Genomic DNA, 17,622 nt, shown 5'->3' on the forward strand with positions numbered 1-17,622 from the left:
TTACGAGGTTTTCAGCTCCTTGAGTAATGGGGACCCTAAACCTCTTTAAGAAGATTGTCCAAAAGGAAGCAGGTTCTCAAATAAGTGGGTTCAAGGGTAAGGTAATATTACAGCTAACATTTATTGAGATCTTATGATGCCAACTGATACGTCACATGGAGTATCTCTTCTGTTCTCTGTGAAGTGGGTGTTATTGCTGCATAGGTCGTACTGACTGAGGGAGACACTGGGGTGTGAAATGATTACTGTAGCAGGTCATGTGCTGGCATAACACAGGACAGGTACTCGCACAGGTGGGGCTGGTGCGGGAGCCTGAACTTAGCGCATCTCCGCAACGTTTTGTACTTACATGAAAGAAAACCTATGCTTTGTGCACTTATTGCTCTAAGATTTCACCCCTCAGAAAGTTCTGAGTTGGAATTCTGGCTTGGTCATTCACAGGTTATAAAATTCAGCTTCTCTGAACCTCAGTTTATCTTTAAAGAGGACAATAATAAATATTTTGCAAAATTCTTGAGAGTATTAACATTAATGTAGGACTTCTTGGCACAGAACATGTTCAATAAATGTAGCTTTTACTTTGTCGTTTTTAGATAAACTGGGTCTGTAATGACAACACTTTCATATTTTCATTATTCTGGAAGTGGAAACACTTCTAAAAGAATTCCATATGCTTTTGTCTTTTTAAATAGGATGTGGAGTAGATAATTTTTTTTCTTCATGGCCTGAGAATCAATATTTCTGGCAGTTTCAATTCAATGATACCTTCAGGCCCTAATTAAGTGTTTGAGCCTTTTGTCCTTATACTAAATAACCTGAAATTGTTCCACTTTGAAGTTTCATGGGTTTGCTTTTTCCCACCAGTTCTATGTAACTCTTATTTTAGTCTGCCAGCTCCCTCTTTTTGTAGGCTATCTGCTGAAGAAGTCCATGTACCCAATTTAAATTTGTTACATGCTTTTATATAGGGTGATAATGATTTTTAGAATTGCATATAGAATCTGAGATGGTAGACCTGAATCTCTCCTAAAAACAAAATATCGCTTCACTCTGTGAAATTTTAAATATCCATTTGGACTTCTACCAGAATACCGCACCTCCCCCCTCCTTCCATGAGTTCTTGCTGCACTGTAAATACTCGCCTTTGTCACATATGTGACAGCTTGTCTCCTCCTTCTCAAAGTTGATACACAGTCTGTCAGTCATTTGCATGCCCTGTACATTCCTTCCACCCTCAACATTCCACATTTCCAGATTGTTACCCCCATATATCTATATTTCAAAAATCTAAATTTGGCAATCCTAGTTATCATTCAACAGACCATTTTATTATTACTTTCTTATCAGCTGTCAAAACAGCAGAATGCTAAACAATTGGTCAGTTGCCAAAAACAGCATTAGCAGTGGGGGTAGGAGAGGTGATTAGACCAGCACTGAGTTATTCTCTCTGAGAAATCATCTTGGGACGAGAAAATGATTGCATTCAAAAGAGTGCCTATAAAAACAATTCATTGATCTTAATTTCTACTTCTCTCCCATATAAATCATGGGGGAGTTAACACACCATTGCATTTATCAGGGAGATAAGAAGCCAGATTCATCATTTGATGACAGGAAAAGCTTGAGCAGTTCCTTAAGCTTCTGTTTAAGGAATAGGCCAGAAGTGAATGTCAACCAAGGTGCAGATTGGAGCCTCTGGAGGCTCTGCATGAAAGCAGGCACCAAGCAGTGGGTCAAGAACCAACACTCATGTGCAGCAAGGCTCAACTCTCTAGTCTGACCTTGGGGTTGGTGAAGAATTTATGTTCCCTTGGTCTTTTCCAGCTTCAAGGTTGTAGCTAAGGCCACCAACCAGTTACCTATACCTCCCTCTTCCCAGTGTCCAGGAGCACCCAGCAGAATCCATAGTCCTAAATCTCAATATTCAAGCACATGAAATTAGGTGAAAATGCATGGGGAGCACTTTTTAGTTATTATTATTATTTTTAATAGACTTGATTTTTTAGGAGAGCTTTAGTTCACAACAAAACTGATCTAAAGTCACAGGTATTACTCCCTGACCCTCACGTGGATATTCTCCACCATTATCAACTGCCCCTACCACAGTGATATATTTGTTACATGGACACTCATTGTCACCCAAAGTCAATAGTTTACTGTTGTAAATAGGCCTTAGTACTGTGGTGGTAAAGTGTAGGTGATGGGAGGCATTCTATAGTCCTAGGATGAGGATCAGTCTTCTAGTAAGCCTTTACCTCTGAACTGTGAAGTTCAAACGTTTCTCAGTCCCCACATCCCCTTAGGTGGACATCCTGGCTAATACAGGTGAAACTGGGTATTTCCTTCCCCCTAAGATAGTCGGGCATGGTTAATCTCAGCAAATTAGGCTCAGTTAAATTGTTTCCCCTTAAAGGTACACTTTGTAAAGAATGACGGAACGTTTTAGAATATTTCAAAATGGTTCCTTTCCTACTCCCACTTCGGGCAACCCCCAGAAATTTGTTATTTACAGTTTAGGTTTCCCTGCCTTGGTACTCATCCCTGAAGAAGTTTCTGAGCTAGTAAATTGTTATTCTTTGTATTTGCTCACTGGCCTATCCAATTTTGGAGGGAGCAATTTGCTTTAGGATCTTTCTTCCCTTACAGATCTAAGAAGAGCTGTTGATTTTCCACTTCGTTCCACTTTTAATAGTTGTTAGGCTGGAGCAGTGATTTTCAAGCTTCTTACAGTACTTTTTAAAAAAAATTCATTCTTCTATTTTTGAAAATTAAATATGAGTTATAAACAATCTATATATCGATGAATATATATTCCAATGGTACCAAGAAACATATAATAAAGGGTAAATTTTTTCCCACACCAGTGCCTCTTCTCTTTGGAGGCAACTTCTGTTAGTGGTTTCTTGTGTCTTCTTCTAGAAGCATCTGCATCCTACACAAGCATATATATTTTTCTTTTTTTAAGATCTTATTTACTTATCTGACAGAGAGAACAAACATGGGGAGCAGTGGAGAGAGAGGTAGAAGCAGACTCTAAGCTGAGCAGGGAGTCCAGTGCAGGGCTCCATCCCAGGACCCTGGGCTCATGACCTGAGCTGAAGGCAGACACTTAACTAACTAACTATGCCCAAAGTATATATATTTTTCAATAATTTTAATTACACAAATAATACACTAATTCTCTGGGGGTGCTGGTGTCTTAAGATGGATTGGGAAGTATTGTCTGTTTCTCTGTATTCTGGAAGAGTTTGGGCAACAGTGTCCTCTTACTTCTGTAAATATTTGGAATAGTCCACAGGTAAGGTCACTTGGGCTGGGAGTTTCCTTTGTTAGATTTTCACAACTTCTTTCACAAATTCTTTGAATTTTCTTCAAGTATATATTGAAATGTTCCATTTCCTCCTGTCTCCATTTTATCCAGTTTCAAACATAGTATCATATTTTGTCTGAGTGGGGCTTGAACTCACATCAAGAGTCATATGCTCTTCCCACTGAGCCAGCCAGACACCCCCATTAATCGCTTTAAATTAGTCACATCAGTTTAGGCACAGTAGCTTTATTTTGCTAATTTTTGCAAATTTTTCAGTTATATTGAAACTTTCTATATTCATATACTGAAATTATGTCTCTTGAAGAAGCATGTTTCCTGTTATCCAATTTGACAACTGTTATTTTTTAAATGGAGCATTTATTCCACATTTATTGTACTAGAGTTTAAATTTATCCTTTTAATATTTAATTTCTATTTCTCCTTCATGACTTCTTTTCTTACTTATGGCTTTTTAAATTTTTTTGTGTTTCTATCATGTTTCCTTTCTTAATTTACTAGTTATATATTCTTTTACTATTCTTTTACTAGTTATGGTGATGATTATGACCTATGTCCTTGATTTATCCAAGTTTTATAAAATTAGCAATTTACCACCTTTCAGAAATACTTTAATTCATTTTATCCACCTACTCACCAGATTTTGTATCATTATTGCATGCCATTTGATTTATATATTAAGTCCCACAAGATATTATTATTGTATCATAGAGTCTACTCACATTTTGTCTTTATTACATATTTACCCTCTTCTTTGTTCTTTACTCCTTTTTGCAGAACTTTGTATTCACTGGGGATAGGTTGCCATGTGTTTGAAGGATACACTTTAATATTTTCTTTAGTACAAATTTTGTTATTAAAAACTCTGAATTTCAGGGTGCCTGGGTGGCTCAGTGGGTTGAGGCCTCTGCCTTCAGCTCAGGTCATGATCTCAGGGTCCTAGGATCAAGCCCTGCATCAGGCTCTCTGCTCGCGGTGAGCCTGCTTCCTCCTCTCTCTTTTTCTGCCTGCCTCTCTGCCTAATCGTGATCTCTGTCTGTCAGATAAATAAAATCTTTAAAAAAAAAAAACAAAAAACCTCTGAATTTCTTGGGGAGCCTGAGTGACTTGCTTGGTCAAGCATGCAATTCTAGATCTCAATTCAAGTCTTGATCTCAGAATCATGAGTTCAAGCCCCACTTTGGGTTCCACACTGAGTTGCAGCCTGCTTAAAAAAACAAAAGCCTCTGAATTTCTTCTTGTCTGAAAATTTCTGTATCTCTCTTTCACTTTTAAAGGCTGCATTTGCTGAATTCTAGTTGTCCAGCATCATCATTTTCTACTTTGAAGATACAATTCCATTGTCTTCTGGCTCCCATTATTTCTATTGAGAAGTCACTGTTAATCTTACCATTGCACCTGTTCAGATAATATGTTCTTTTGTTTCCTGGCAGCTTTTAAAAGACTTAATATGTCTTTAATTTTTAGCATTTTTTCCTATGATGTACTTATGTATACATTTTTTGGTTATTTTCCTATTTAGAGACTTAATGAGATTATCAGCACTTATTCAATCTATAGATTGGTATCTTTTGTCAGTTTTGGAAAGTTATTAGTCACTATCTCTTCAAATATTTATTCTGTCTTAATCTTTATTATCTTTCCAGAGCACCAACCAGCTCACTGTGACAACTTTCTTCTGTGTATCCTATGCCTCTTAGACTCACTTCAGTATTTTGCAGCCTCTGTCTTTCCATACTGAGGCTAGATTTTCATCAGTCCTATCTTTCAATTGTACCATATGCTATAAAGCTCATTCTATGTGATAGTTTCAGTTTTTGCATTTTTCTTAGTTATATGCTATTTTTTTAGTTTTGTTTCTTTTAAATTCTCTACTTGTAATTTAATTCCTTGAACATACCAAACATAGCATGTTTTAATTAAGTGTGTGCCTTATAAACTCAGTATCTGTATTTCTTTTGGGTCTGGTTCTAATATTTACTGTCCCTTGGCTTTTGATCAATTTTATGCACTTGTAAGTTTCACTATTTTTGATTAAGTGCTGAACATTTCATGTCAAAAATTGTAGAGATGATTTGAAGTTCCGTATGATGTTATTTTCCTCTAGAAATAATTTATTTTGCTTCTTGTAGGGAGCTAGGCTAGAGCGAGTTATCTGAACTAAACTTGGTTTGAGATGATTTAAAGATGGGCATCAGTCCTTCTGAGAGTTATTCTATTTGCTGTTCATTATAAACTACAGGGTATAACCCATCAGAATCTCATTTTGAAATATTGAATATTAACCAGTGACTTTCTCCTTCATGATTTCTGGTTTTGTATCTTTTTTTTCCTTCCAGTTCCACAGACTAATGAAAACTGTGCTTGGCTTTTCACTTTTTATTCATTATCTTTTACTAATCTATAATCACTTCGTAGGTGAGTGATATTCTGAGTGCCTAAATACTTCTCTTAACTCTCCTATTTTTTACGATTATGGCCTGAAAATTCTCACTTCCTTGATAGTTTTCCAGTAACTTAAGTCAGACATTTCATACATTTTGGACAGATTCTCTGGAAAAAGTTTATCTTAATTAACCCAGTTATCCACTGCTGGCAACAGAACTTAATATATAAAATTTGAAGTAAAATTAAAAAATAAAAACCTATAAATCCATATCTCACTTTAAATATTTCAGATGTAATTAAATCTACCTGTGTCCTGTGTTGACCTGCCAATCACCCAGACCCTGAACTCCCTTGTTTAAAAATTACTATATATATTTATACCTCTAAGCAATGTAATGTTTGGTTTTGCTTATTTTAAACTTCATAAAAAATATACTTTATATAGTCTTCCAAGATCAACCTTTTTCCTTCAGTATGGTGGTTCTAAGATTTATCTATGTTATTATGAAGTAGGTATAAATCTTTTATTCTTCTGACCACATATATATATATTCTATTATCTATTTTCTTTTCAGTAGACATTTGTGGTGATCCAAACCACAAATGGATCACCATTTGGATCACTGCCTTTAAAGGAACCAAAAACAAGTTTTTACAAATATTCTTACATATATCTCATATTGTCAATAGTTGAGAGATTCTGTAAGGTGTACAACTAGAAGCAGGAAATTTGTGTAGGAGTATATGTACATTTTCAACTTTTTATGATAGTGTCTGGTTATTTTACACAGTTGGTGTATCATTTAACTCACAAACAATTGCTTATGAGTTTTCTTTGATTTATATATTCACTAATACTTGATAAATTTATTTCCAAATTTTTGCCAATATGTTTTCCAGTATATTGTGTGCAAAAGTGTTATTACTGTGGTCTCGATTTACAATCCTTTGGTCAATAATGAGATTCAGCATGTATTTAGGTACTGATTTACCATTCATGTTTCCTCCCCTGTGAAATGCCTGCTCTTCATGGATCTTTTTGCCCATTTTACCTAAAACAATTGATTTCTAAGAGTTATATGTATTTAGGATACTAATCCTTTACTAGTTACATGTGTTATAAATACCTTTTTCCAGATTATGACTTTATTTCCTCAGGTAGTGTGTGTTAATGGAAGGAAAATTATTAATAGTTAGAATCAATCACTGTCCCCTCAAATAAATAACTGGGCAAAATCAAACGTCGATAGTTGTTGCAAAAGGAAACACAAATGCTTTATCAAAGTGTATTTAAAGTAATGTTTAAAAATGAAGATTAATTTTAAATTCATATTTACCCTCAAAATAATAAAAATAATTTCATGTTTTCTTACTTAAAAAATGTTACAGGTTACTGTGATTTTCCATATTTTGAAATTGCCAACAAAATATGTGTATAATTTCAAAAACCTTTACTGAGTACAAAGAGTTATACCCCAGAATTTTGACATTAAACCAGGTTTAATTGAGATAGAGTAGTATCAGTATATAGAATGAGATTTTACAATTTCCTAAAAAAATCCTCACATTACATTGTTCAAAACTTTAGCAATTAGAGCCCACTTTTAGGACTTAAAAACCTGTAATTTCTGACATTTTTTCCTAGAGCATATAAGGCCAAGAGTCTTTGGGCAATTTCCTTGTAATGTGAAATTTTATCCAGTCACAAATAAGAAACACCAAAAGATTTGTGTCTCTGCAATATGATGAAAGTTTAATAAATTTTATGGCAGTGCTAACAATATAAAAGAGAACTTTCAAATGTAAAACTTAAATCTCTATTAGTTGAAATTCATACTTCTATTGTGAAGTTAATAAAACTTAAAAATAAATCACTTTGATTTTTTATTTTTCTATTCACAGGAAATAATTCCAAAATTTTTTTTCTTCTATTCACTTGTAAGTTGAAATTTGCCATCCTTGGGTTAGAGCAATTCCAGCCTGCTTAGCACTATAAGAGCCTTTCTTTCCCCCAAGAAGTCACTAGTATATATGTGGATCTCAAGGGTCCTTTTCTCTGGAGAGAGCCAGACTTAAATCAGATGAACCCATCATGCATTCAATCAGTCATTCACTCAAAAAAATACTTATTTAGAGCTTAGTGCTAGGCTTCTTTTAGACATTGGAGATTCAGTGGTGTGCAAGACAAGATCCCTGCTCTCAATAGGACTTAAAGTCCAGAAGAGAGAGTACAAAAAAGAAACACAGATTATTAAGGACAATATCAGGTAGTTCCATTCCAAGAATACATGGTGGGTAATTTGATGGAAAATAACTAGATGGCCATAGAAGGACATATGCAAAGATCAGGAAGAATAACACTACTCATAGAGAAAGCAGACAGCGCATGGTCCCTAAGTACCAGGCATTTGAGAGATGGAGGAGTATTAATGCTGAAGAGAGAGATCAGGAAGTGATCCCTAACATAGGAGTGAAGTCAGCGAGGGTAGGTCTTTCTAGGAGAAAGAATTCAGGGAACATCCAACTGTAATGGAGAAACTGGAGGATATTATGTGACAGATGGGTATCACATAAGGAGTTTTTCAAGGATCACACTGACTGCAGTGTGGTGAAAGTATTATAAGAGTAACATTGTAATGGGGTAAATGATTTCAAGTATATCTCAGACACACCCATCAAACGTGCAAATTCATGATGACAATAAAAACAAAACTAACCAATTTTAAAATTTCCTGCTTCTCTTATTTTAATTATAATTCATGTTTTCTTACTTAATTATATTATTCACTTAATTAATTATATTAATTACTTACTTAATTACTTAATTATAAAAATAATAATTATTTTAGTTAATTATAATTTTCTCTGTTTCCAGAGCAGTGGCTCATCATTCTGAAAATTGATGAACAAAGATCAAGCATTCATCCTATTTTTCGTATATAAAGTGGGTTTCAGGATAACAAGATAATTGCTGAGGTCAAGTTCTTCATAGAGGAGTTTCAGCCAATATATGCAGGTGGAAAGATAATTTTTTTAATCACCTTTTGTAAAAAAAAAAAAAAGTTATTTGGGAATTGCATAGTGAATGGACCACTGACATCACTGGAACCCTACAGATTAATCTTATTATCACTTATTATCACTTATGTAGTAGTATCACTTATTATCACTTATTATCACTTAAGTAGGACAACCAGACATTAGATAATCCTGATACGATGCAATAGAAAGTTTATAGTTCATCATCTATAAAGTTATTTTTGCCAAAATAAAACTGGACCTGAATATCATCAAGCTAACTAACAACATGATGGAAAATGTGGAGAGACAGATACTATCTGTAAAGAACTATTAGTAGGGGTGCCTAGGTGGCTCAGTCAGTTAAGCGTCTGCCTTCAGCTCAGGTGATGTCTCCAGGGTCCTGGGCTCCAGCCCCACATTGGGCTCCCTGCTCAGCAGGGAGCTCAGCAGGGAGCCCGTTTCTCCCTCTCTCTCAGCCTGCAGCTCCCCCTCTTGTGTGTGCCCTCTCTTCCTCTCAGGTGTCTGTGTCAAATAAATAAAATATTTAAAAATAAAAAAAGAAGAACTATGAATAAAAACATCAGCCAATCCAGCATGTGGATAACTACAGGACAAGTAAACTGGCTTCTTTAACAAATGGACTATATAAAATAGGATATTATAGATCAAAAGTGGCCCAAGAAGCATATGCAATGTGTGGACCTTATCTGAAGGTTTATTCAAACAGAACAACCATAAGACATTTTGGACATAATATAGGAAATTTAAAAGTGGTCTGAATAGTGAATGATGTAACAAATTGTTGGTGCTTTTGTTAGGTGTATAGTGGTGTTATTGTTATGCCAAAAACATAAGTTACTTGCTGCTACCTATACATACTCAAATATTCATGATGAAATTAAAAGTCTGTGCTTTCTTTTATAACATCTCATTGGAGAGGAGAAAGTGAAGTTGATAGATGAAAAAGATGAAACTAGATGAAATTTTCATGGGGATTCATTATAATGTACTTAGTTTTGTGTATCTTTAAGCATTTCTCTAGTGATAAGATACAAACCACAAAAAAGTAATATCCATTCATGGAATAAGGGGGAAAGGTCAATGTTGAGGCAAGTAGGTAAGTAGTAGTAGTTGAGGCAAGGGGTAAGAGTAGATTGGACTTGGGCAGATTCTGAAATGGAAAGAGTGAATGGATTCTGAATTCATGGTAGAGATTAAGCTAAGTTTGGATTAATTTGAGGTGGGAAAAAAATAGTGGTACTTGGATTTTTTGTTTGAGTAAATGAGGAAAATGGTGATGCAATTCAGAATTGGGGAAAGCAGAGAAAGGAATAGGTTGGAATCAAAGTCAACAGTTCTGTTTTGATCTTGCTACACTTAAGATTACCTATTACATACCTTAATGGAAATTTTAAGTAGACATTTGGCTATTCTAATCTAATTCCAGGATTATACCAAGGCTAGTGGTAAAAATTTGAAAGTCAGGCATTTAACATCATGAACATGGATAAGACTATGTAGGGAGAGAGTGTAGTTAGGAAAGGAATTCCAGGATGGAATTTGGGAAATACCAACATTCAGAGTTTAAGCATAAGTATCCATACTTTCTGATGGAGGCATAATACTCCATAGTGTATATGGACCACATCTTCCTTATCCATTCGTCCATTGAAGGTCATCTTGGTTCTTTTCACAGTTTGGCGACCATGGCCACTGCTGCTATAAACAGATGGCCCTTCTTTTCGCCACATCTGTATCTTTGGGGTAAATACCCAGGAGTGCAATTGCAGGGTCACAGGGAAGTTCTATTTTTAATTTCTTGAGGATAAGTATCAAGTAAGTAAGGAAAGAGTCCAGAAAAGATTGCATCACAGAAACCAAAAGAAACTTCAGCAAGGAGAGAGTAAACAGTAATATTAACTGCTCCTTAGAAGTCATATAAGATAAGCAAAGAATAATGACCACTGGATTTGGTCACATGAAGCTCACTTTTGGATATGACAAGTAGGATAGGAACCAGAAGAAAAGGCAGATTTGGAAGAGAAGCAGGAGAATGAAAGATCCTTGTGTAATGATTACCACGATCAAGCTAATTACCATATCCATCATTTCACCTAGTTATCATTTTTGGTATGTGCGGTGAAGACACTCAGCAAATTTCAAGTATACAATGCAATATAGTTATCAACAGTTACAACGCTATATATTAGATTTCTTGAACTTGTTCATCTTTAACTGAAAGTTTGTATCCCATAACCCACATCACCCCAAACACCAAAGTATATATCCTAAGTACCCACAATTTATAGTCAATAATATATCAATAATGCTAGGAAAAAAACCAATATCAGAAAGGAAATGTAATCATCACATGCCAAAGGATTCAGCTGCAAGTCCAGTAACCTAGCCCCAGAAATGTCAAAATTAAGTTGAGGAAGTAAATCAGGTGAATGTGTGTGAGTGACATCATTCATAACAGGAATAAATGTGTCAGGAATAAGTTTAAAAATCAAGAATAAAATTTCACATGGTATATACTTAATCTCATTAAAGTCTGTTGCAATACTTTTAGATCAGAACTAAAAAGACCAACTTTTTAGGGTTTGTCCTAAAGAGACAATATTTATGAAATGTTTGCTATCTGAAATATTCTGAAAAGTTATACTTGTAGCAAGAGAGTCTTTTAAGTATATAATGTCCTTGGGGAGCCTGGTTGGCTCAGTGGGTTAAAGCCTCTGCCTTCGACTCAGGTCATGATCCCAGGGGTCCTGGGATTGAGCCCCGCATCAGGCTCTCTGCTCGGCAGGGAGCCTGCTTCCTCCTCTCTCTCTGCCTGCCTGTCTGCCTCCTTGTTATTTCTGTCTGTCAAATAAATAAATAAATCTTAAAAAATAAAAAAGTATATAATGTCCAATGCGTCACAGAAACTTCATTAAACACTATCTTAGTTAGCATAACACACTAGACAAAGTAAAATCCATTTTTCTTCTTTGTTGAAATTTATTTATTGTCCCATAATGCTGAAATAAAAATGAGCAAAAGGGAGGGTGTGGAGGGGCACAAAAATTTATCTGGAAACAAAAGGGAATGAAAGATTCCTTGAAGACTAAATTATAAACACAAATTTGGCATTTATGGGTAGTAGAAGCTATCACATCTTTAATCAGAGCTTATACTCCCAAAATGCTGCACTCTCAAAAGCACAAAAACAGATAAAGAAGTCTCAGTGTGAGACCAGACTCTGAAGGTAAAAAGACCCTTTTGTATCCAGAGTTTGCTCCTTTATCCTATTGTCTTCCGACATGCTCTGTTCTCATCATTCCTACTATCTCCACTGTTTGGAAAGTGAGACTCAAAAATATTTATTTGCTCTTATTCAGAATTGCTGGCTAGGTTAGGTGACTTGCAGAGTTAGATCTGCAGACACCTGGGTCAACTTCTCTGAACATGACTATAGCTCTTATGTTCCTTCATGAACCATGACTAGAAGCTTACCCCAAGAAATCAATGCCTCTTATAAATGTCCTCATTACAAACACTAATAAAATAACCCCGTAAACATTTTTCTCTTTAGCCTAAAAAATGGAAATAAGATGTTCAACCAGAAAAAAAATACTTTCAAGGCCTTATTAAGAGTGGTAGAAAACATAAATCTTTTCCCAAGGGATGTGAGCTAAACACATCCTTTAAAAAAGTCAATATTTGGGAGATGTGTAAAGCAAGTATCTTAGCGCATCTGCTCAAACAGTTTAAAATAAAAACTTCAGAAGCTCGATAATGAATTTTCTAGTGATTATAGTTCTTCCAAAGAGTGCCACAAGAGACCATTTATTGGAAAAGACAGACCACATATCATTCTTGAAATATTCTAAAAACTATCATAAAGTCTAACTTTGTTCCCTTTTCCTAAAATGGAATAATCAGCAGCCTAACATCTCCGTTCTCATAAGCCTAGTTTATAATTGGAACATGAGCTCTCCTACTGTGACTTTTCCACAAATAAAAAGAAAAATCTCATTGGACTAAGGAGAGGGTGGGGAAAAAAATAAAGAAAACACCTCAAATAGAAAGTCACTTAAAACCTTTTGTACTATTTCTAAGTCTTTTTTTTTTTTTTTAATAGGCAGAGAGAGGGGGGGAAGCAGGCTCCCCACTGAGCAGAGAGCCTAATTCCGGGCTCGGTCCCAGGACCCTGGGATCATGACCTGAGCCAAAGGCAGAGGCTTAACCCACTGAGCCATCCAGACACCCCTATTTCTAAGTCTTTATGGTAGTTAGAAAGTGGTTCTTTGCAGCAGGCCTCATGGAGAGAAGTGGGGCTATTTTTCTATTCTAAGATTCTAGCAGCTTCGTTACTTGCTTTGGTAAACAGAATATGATTTGAATGACAAAGTCACATTTTGTATATTCTGAGCCTTGGCCATGGGCAGCTTTGAAGCTACCATTTTTGCATTCTTGGAATTGCTGTTGTCAGGTGAATGAGTCTAAGTAAGCCTGATGGAGAAGTCACATGGAAAAGAACTGAAGTATCTAGCCAAAATCCCCATCATATAAGGCATGTTGAGCAAGGCCATCTGAAACCATCTAGCCCCCTATTTAATTGCTGCTTCATAGGTGAGCCCACACAAAAATCAGTATATATAAACCAGAGCTCACCCCAAATTGCTGACTCAAGGAATTACAAGAAAATGAAGGACTGAAGCTTTAAGACACCCTACTGCAGGGTACTCAGCAAAGGTTAACCAATGCAATCATCCTGATATTGCCCTGTGCTGGCAGTCTCTTCCCAACACATGCTGTAATTAGCCAATCAGAAGAAAATGTCTATTTCACATTTAAGACCTTACAAGTAAATGCTAGAATTATTTTTATTTTAAAAGATTTTATTTATTTATTTGACAGAGAGAGATCACAAGTAGGCAGAGAGGCAGGCAGAGAGAGAGGAGGAAGTAGGCTCCCCGCCGAGCAGAGAGCCCTACGTGGGGCTCGATCCCAGGACCCTGAGATCATGACCTGAGCAGAAGGCAGAGGCTTTAACACACTGAGCCACCCAGGCGCCCCATTTTATTTTATTTTATACCACCGTCAGGCATCAATGGCAGGCAGGCCTCAATCTACAGAGAATTCTACAAGAATTCATCACTGTTGTCCCGATCATCAAACTCGCTTCCCTTACACACACACACACACACACACACACACACACACACAGGGGCATACATTTCACCCTCATTTGGACTGCTGCATGAAAATGTTGTTATTAACTTTGGTATGTTAAGGAATTTGTGAGACCAGAGTGAACCATAGTTGGGAATCAGATGGCCAGACAAAATTGAGTTTAATTTCTTCTAATTAGTCCCTTAATCTCTCTTTCTCCCCAACCCCCCTTCCACTGTTGGATATTTCATCTAAACATTTCATTGGTGACCCATGTGAGTTTACATTTGAAAAAACTTGTTAATGTCTTGGGGTGGGGAGGAGGTAGTGACAGATCAGTCATTCAAATCTCCTTGAATTGGTTTAAGCAGCTTCTTTCCATTATATTAATCAGAACCAGCTGTAGAGAAAACATGGAAGTTTTGAGTGGAAGGAGGAGATAGGAAACTCAGAATCTGTGGCCTTTTGAGAAGTACCGTAGACCAGACTGGGAAATCTTCTTGTCATAGTGTCTTCCCGAGGACCACAGGTGAAGGAGGTAGAAAGGACGTAGAACAGAAAGGCCTGAGAATATATTAAGAAGATATTTTAAATTAAAATATGTCCTAGGCCAGGACTGGGGACAAACATCATTTAATTCTTTCACTTTTTCTCAAGTGATACTCTAATTTCAGGGTCCTGGATTCAAATTTAGGGTATTATGTCATTTTTCATCCATGTTTGAGGTATAATAAACTTTTTTGGATGAAGGCAGTAGATCTGAGTGATCACCCTAAATCCTGAGCTGCTCTAGGCTCATGAGCAAAATATGCAGACACAACTCCCAGGCGGTGCACACTCTTTATTAATGCAGGACTTCATTCCCCAGACTCCTATTTGGGACCCCTAAATCTAGGTGGCTTTGGTCGCAAACTCTCAGAAAGAAACCCTCAACTTGGTGATTTAATCTCTCCTTTCTGTCAAAGCTGAGGCCATAAGCACACCTAGAGGTCTTTTCCCCTTCTCTTAGTCCACTCCCTGATCTTGACGTCAAGGGCTAACTATGATTATTTAAGAAGGAATGGGCTCTTTCTCACTAAATACGAGAACATAGCTAGGTCAGGCATACTATCTTTTAATATTGTCTTCTGAGACATGTTCCCGGTGTGTCTACGCTTTGGTGGCAAGAGAGGAAATTACCCAAAAAAGGACCAAGAATAAAAGAAGGCAGATCATAGAGAAAAAGTCCAGAGAAACTCCCCAAACAGGATGTTTTTCAAAAGCAGTCACATTTAGCTACTCACATAGGGCATCCTATCTGGTTTGTTGCCCATATATTGGCCTCTCACTTGATTTAGCATAGTCTTTCCTTTGTTTCTGCTCAAAGATTTTAATGACCTTGGCACACTACATTCATCATAACCCATTAGAACTGTACGTTAGAAGTAGGACAGTCCTCCTCTTACTGATGAAAGCAAGGCTCAGACAGCTGAGGTGAGGTGCATAATTTCACCTGCCCTTCGGCAGTCTACCATGTTGTCACTACGTAATCACCATTTCTTCCCTTCCTACAGCATTGACCTGTGTTCAAATTTTGTACAACCATTCTCAAACATACTATTTACAGCAAAGGAAAAAAAAAATCCCAAACAAAACTCTTTCACCTGTAAAGCATATCTCCCTTGCTAGAAGACTATTCTTCTCAGACTTACCAAACCCATGTCTAAGACAAAAAATCACTTGTGTTTAAGTTTTGAGGGGTTTTGGAGAAATTCAAATCATGATTTAACTAAGTTATTCTGTCCATATGTTCTGTAGAAATTCTTCAAAAGTTCCAATTTAAATTCACTTACTTAGAAAACACTGATTATATCAACTTTATTAACCCTGTGAAGGACCCAGGATTTTATATTCTTTATTTTTCCTACTGATCTCCTATTTTCCCATTTCATTGATTTCAGCTTCAATTTTTATTATTTCTTTCCTTACAGTTACTTAAGATTTAATTTGTTCTTTTTCTAGTTTCCTAGGGTGGAAGCTTAGAATATTGATTTTAGCTATTTCTTTCTTCTTCTTTTCTAATGTTTGTACCACATGCTGTCAGTTTCCCTCTAAGCACTGTTTCTGCTACATTCCACAGATTGTGAAAGTTATATTTTCATTTTCAGGTAGTTTACAATATATTTTAATTGCTCTTGAAAAAATATTTTTTAAGATTTTATTTATTTATTTGACAGAGATCACAAGTAGGCAGAGAGGCAGGGAGAGACAGAAGGGGAGAAGCAGGCTCCCCATTGAGCAGTAAGCCCGATGCAGGGCTTGATCCTAGGTCCCTAGGATCATGACCTGAGCTGAAGGCAGAGGCTTTGACCCACTGAGCCACCCAGCCACCCCTTGAAACTTTTTTTTTAAAGATTTTATTTATTTATTTGACAGACAGAGATCATAAGTAGACAGAGAGGCAGGCAGAGAGAGAGGGGGGGAGGCAGGCTCCCTGCTGAGAACAAAGCATGATGCAGGGCTCGATCCCAGGATCCTGGAATCAAGACCTGAGCCAAAGGCAAAGGCTTTAACCCACTGATCCACCCAGGTGCCCTGAAACTTCTTTTTTAACCCATGTGTTACTTGAAGTGCATTGTTTAAGTTCCAGGTATTCTGGGATTTTCCACCTACCCTTCTATAATTGATTTCTAGTTTAATGCCATTTTGATCTGAAGGCAAATACTATATTACTTTTATTCTTTCAAATTTGTTAAGGTACATCTTACGGCCCAGAGTTCCATCTGAGCTTGAGAAGAATATTCTGCTGTTGTTGGAATATGTGGTCTAAAAATGTCAATTATATCCAGTTGACTGATTGGGCTCAACTATTCCCAACATACTGATCTTACTGCCTACTATTTTACTTACTCAACTCACTGGTTTTCTGCCTGCTAGATCACTCCATTTCTGATCCAGGGGTGCTGAGGTCACCAATGAGGATCCTAGATTCATCTGTTTTTCCTTGCAATTTCTACTAGTTTTTGCTGCCTATAAATTGGCAGTGTTTTGCTAGTCACATACATGTGAAGAATTATTATGTCTTCTTGAAGGACTGACCCTTTTTTTCATTATGTAATACCTTTCTTTACTCCTGATAGCTTTCTTCAATCTGAAGTCTGCTCTTTATGAAATGAATACAGTTAATCTGCCTTTTTAAAAAATTAGTGCTAGCATGGTATATTTTCCTCCATCCATGTACTTAAAACTTTTTTTGAAAACAGATTTTGTATAGAACTATTTTATACAATATGACAAATTCGTTGGTCTATATGTCAAATATCACATAATTTAGTTTTGCATCTCCCTTCACATTGAAAATTGACCCCATTGGGATAATAAATTAAGTCCTTGCCCTAACCCCTTGTCAAGGAAAAATTCCTCCTACTATGACTTAACTCACCCTTATAGAAGAGCCAATTATTTTTAGTTGGAATGAGAACCAGTAGAAGTGGGCATCACTTAGAAGTATATAACTAGCACTAACCTCCTTGTTTCTACTTAGAAACAGCACTAGGCCTTGCTGGTACTTGTCTTGGGAATGAGAGTTAAGGGCAGTTATGCAGAAAAGACATTAAATTAAGCCACGATATAATAATATCATACTATCCCAAACCATCTATAGTTTAAATGTAATCCTTATCAAAATTTTAGTGACATTTTCAGATACAAAGCAATCCTAAAGTCATCCAAGTTCATAAGGAAGAAGT

At 36.3% G+C, this 17,622-nt stretch overlaps 1 long non-coding RNA gene across 4 annotated transcripts in view; it reads right to left on the reverse strand.

Moving 5' to 3' along the window:
* The window catches only part of LOC132015322 (uncharacterized), a 249,038-nt gene that overhangs the window by 97,643 nt on the left and 133,773 nt on the right, over nucleotides 1–17,622 (reverse strand). The gene's annotated exons all lie outside the window — the stretch shown is intronic.

This window comes from Mustela nigripes, chromosome 4 (genome assembly GCF_022355385.1).
Source record: "Mustela nigripes isolate SB6536 chromosome 4, MUSNIG.SB6536, whole genome shotgun sequence".
NCBI lineage: Eukaryota > Metazoa > Chordata > Mammalia > Carnivora > Mustelidae > Mustela > Mustela nigripes.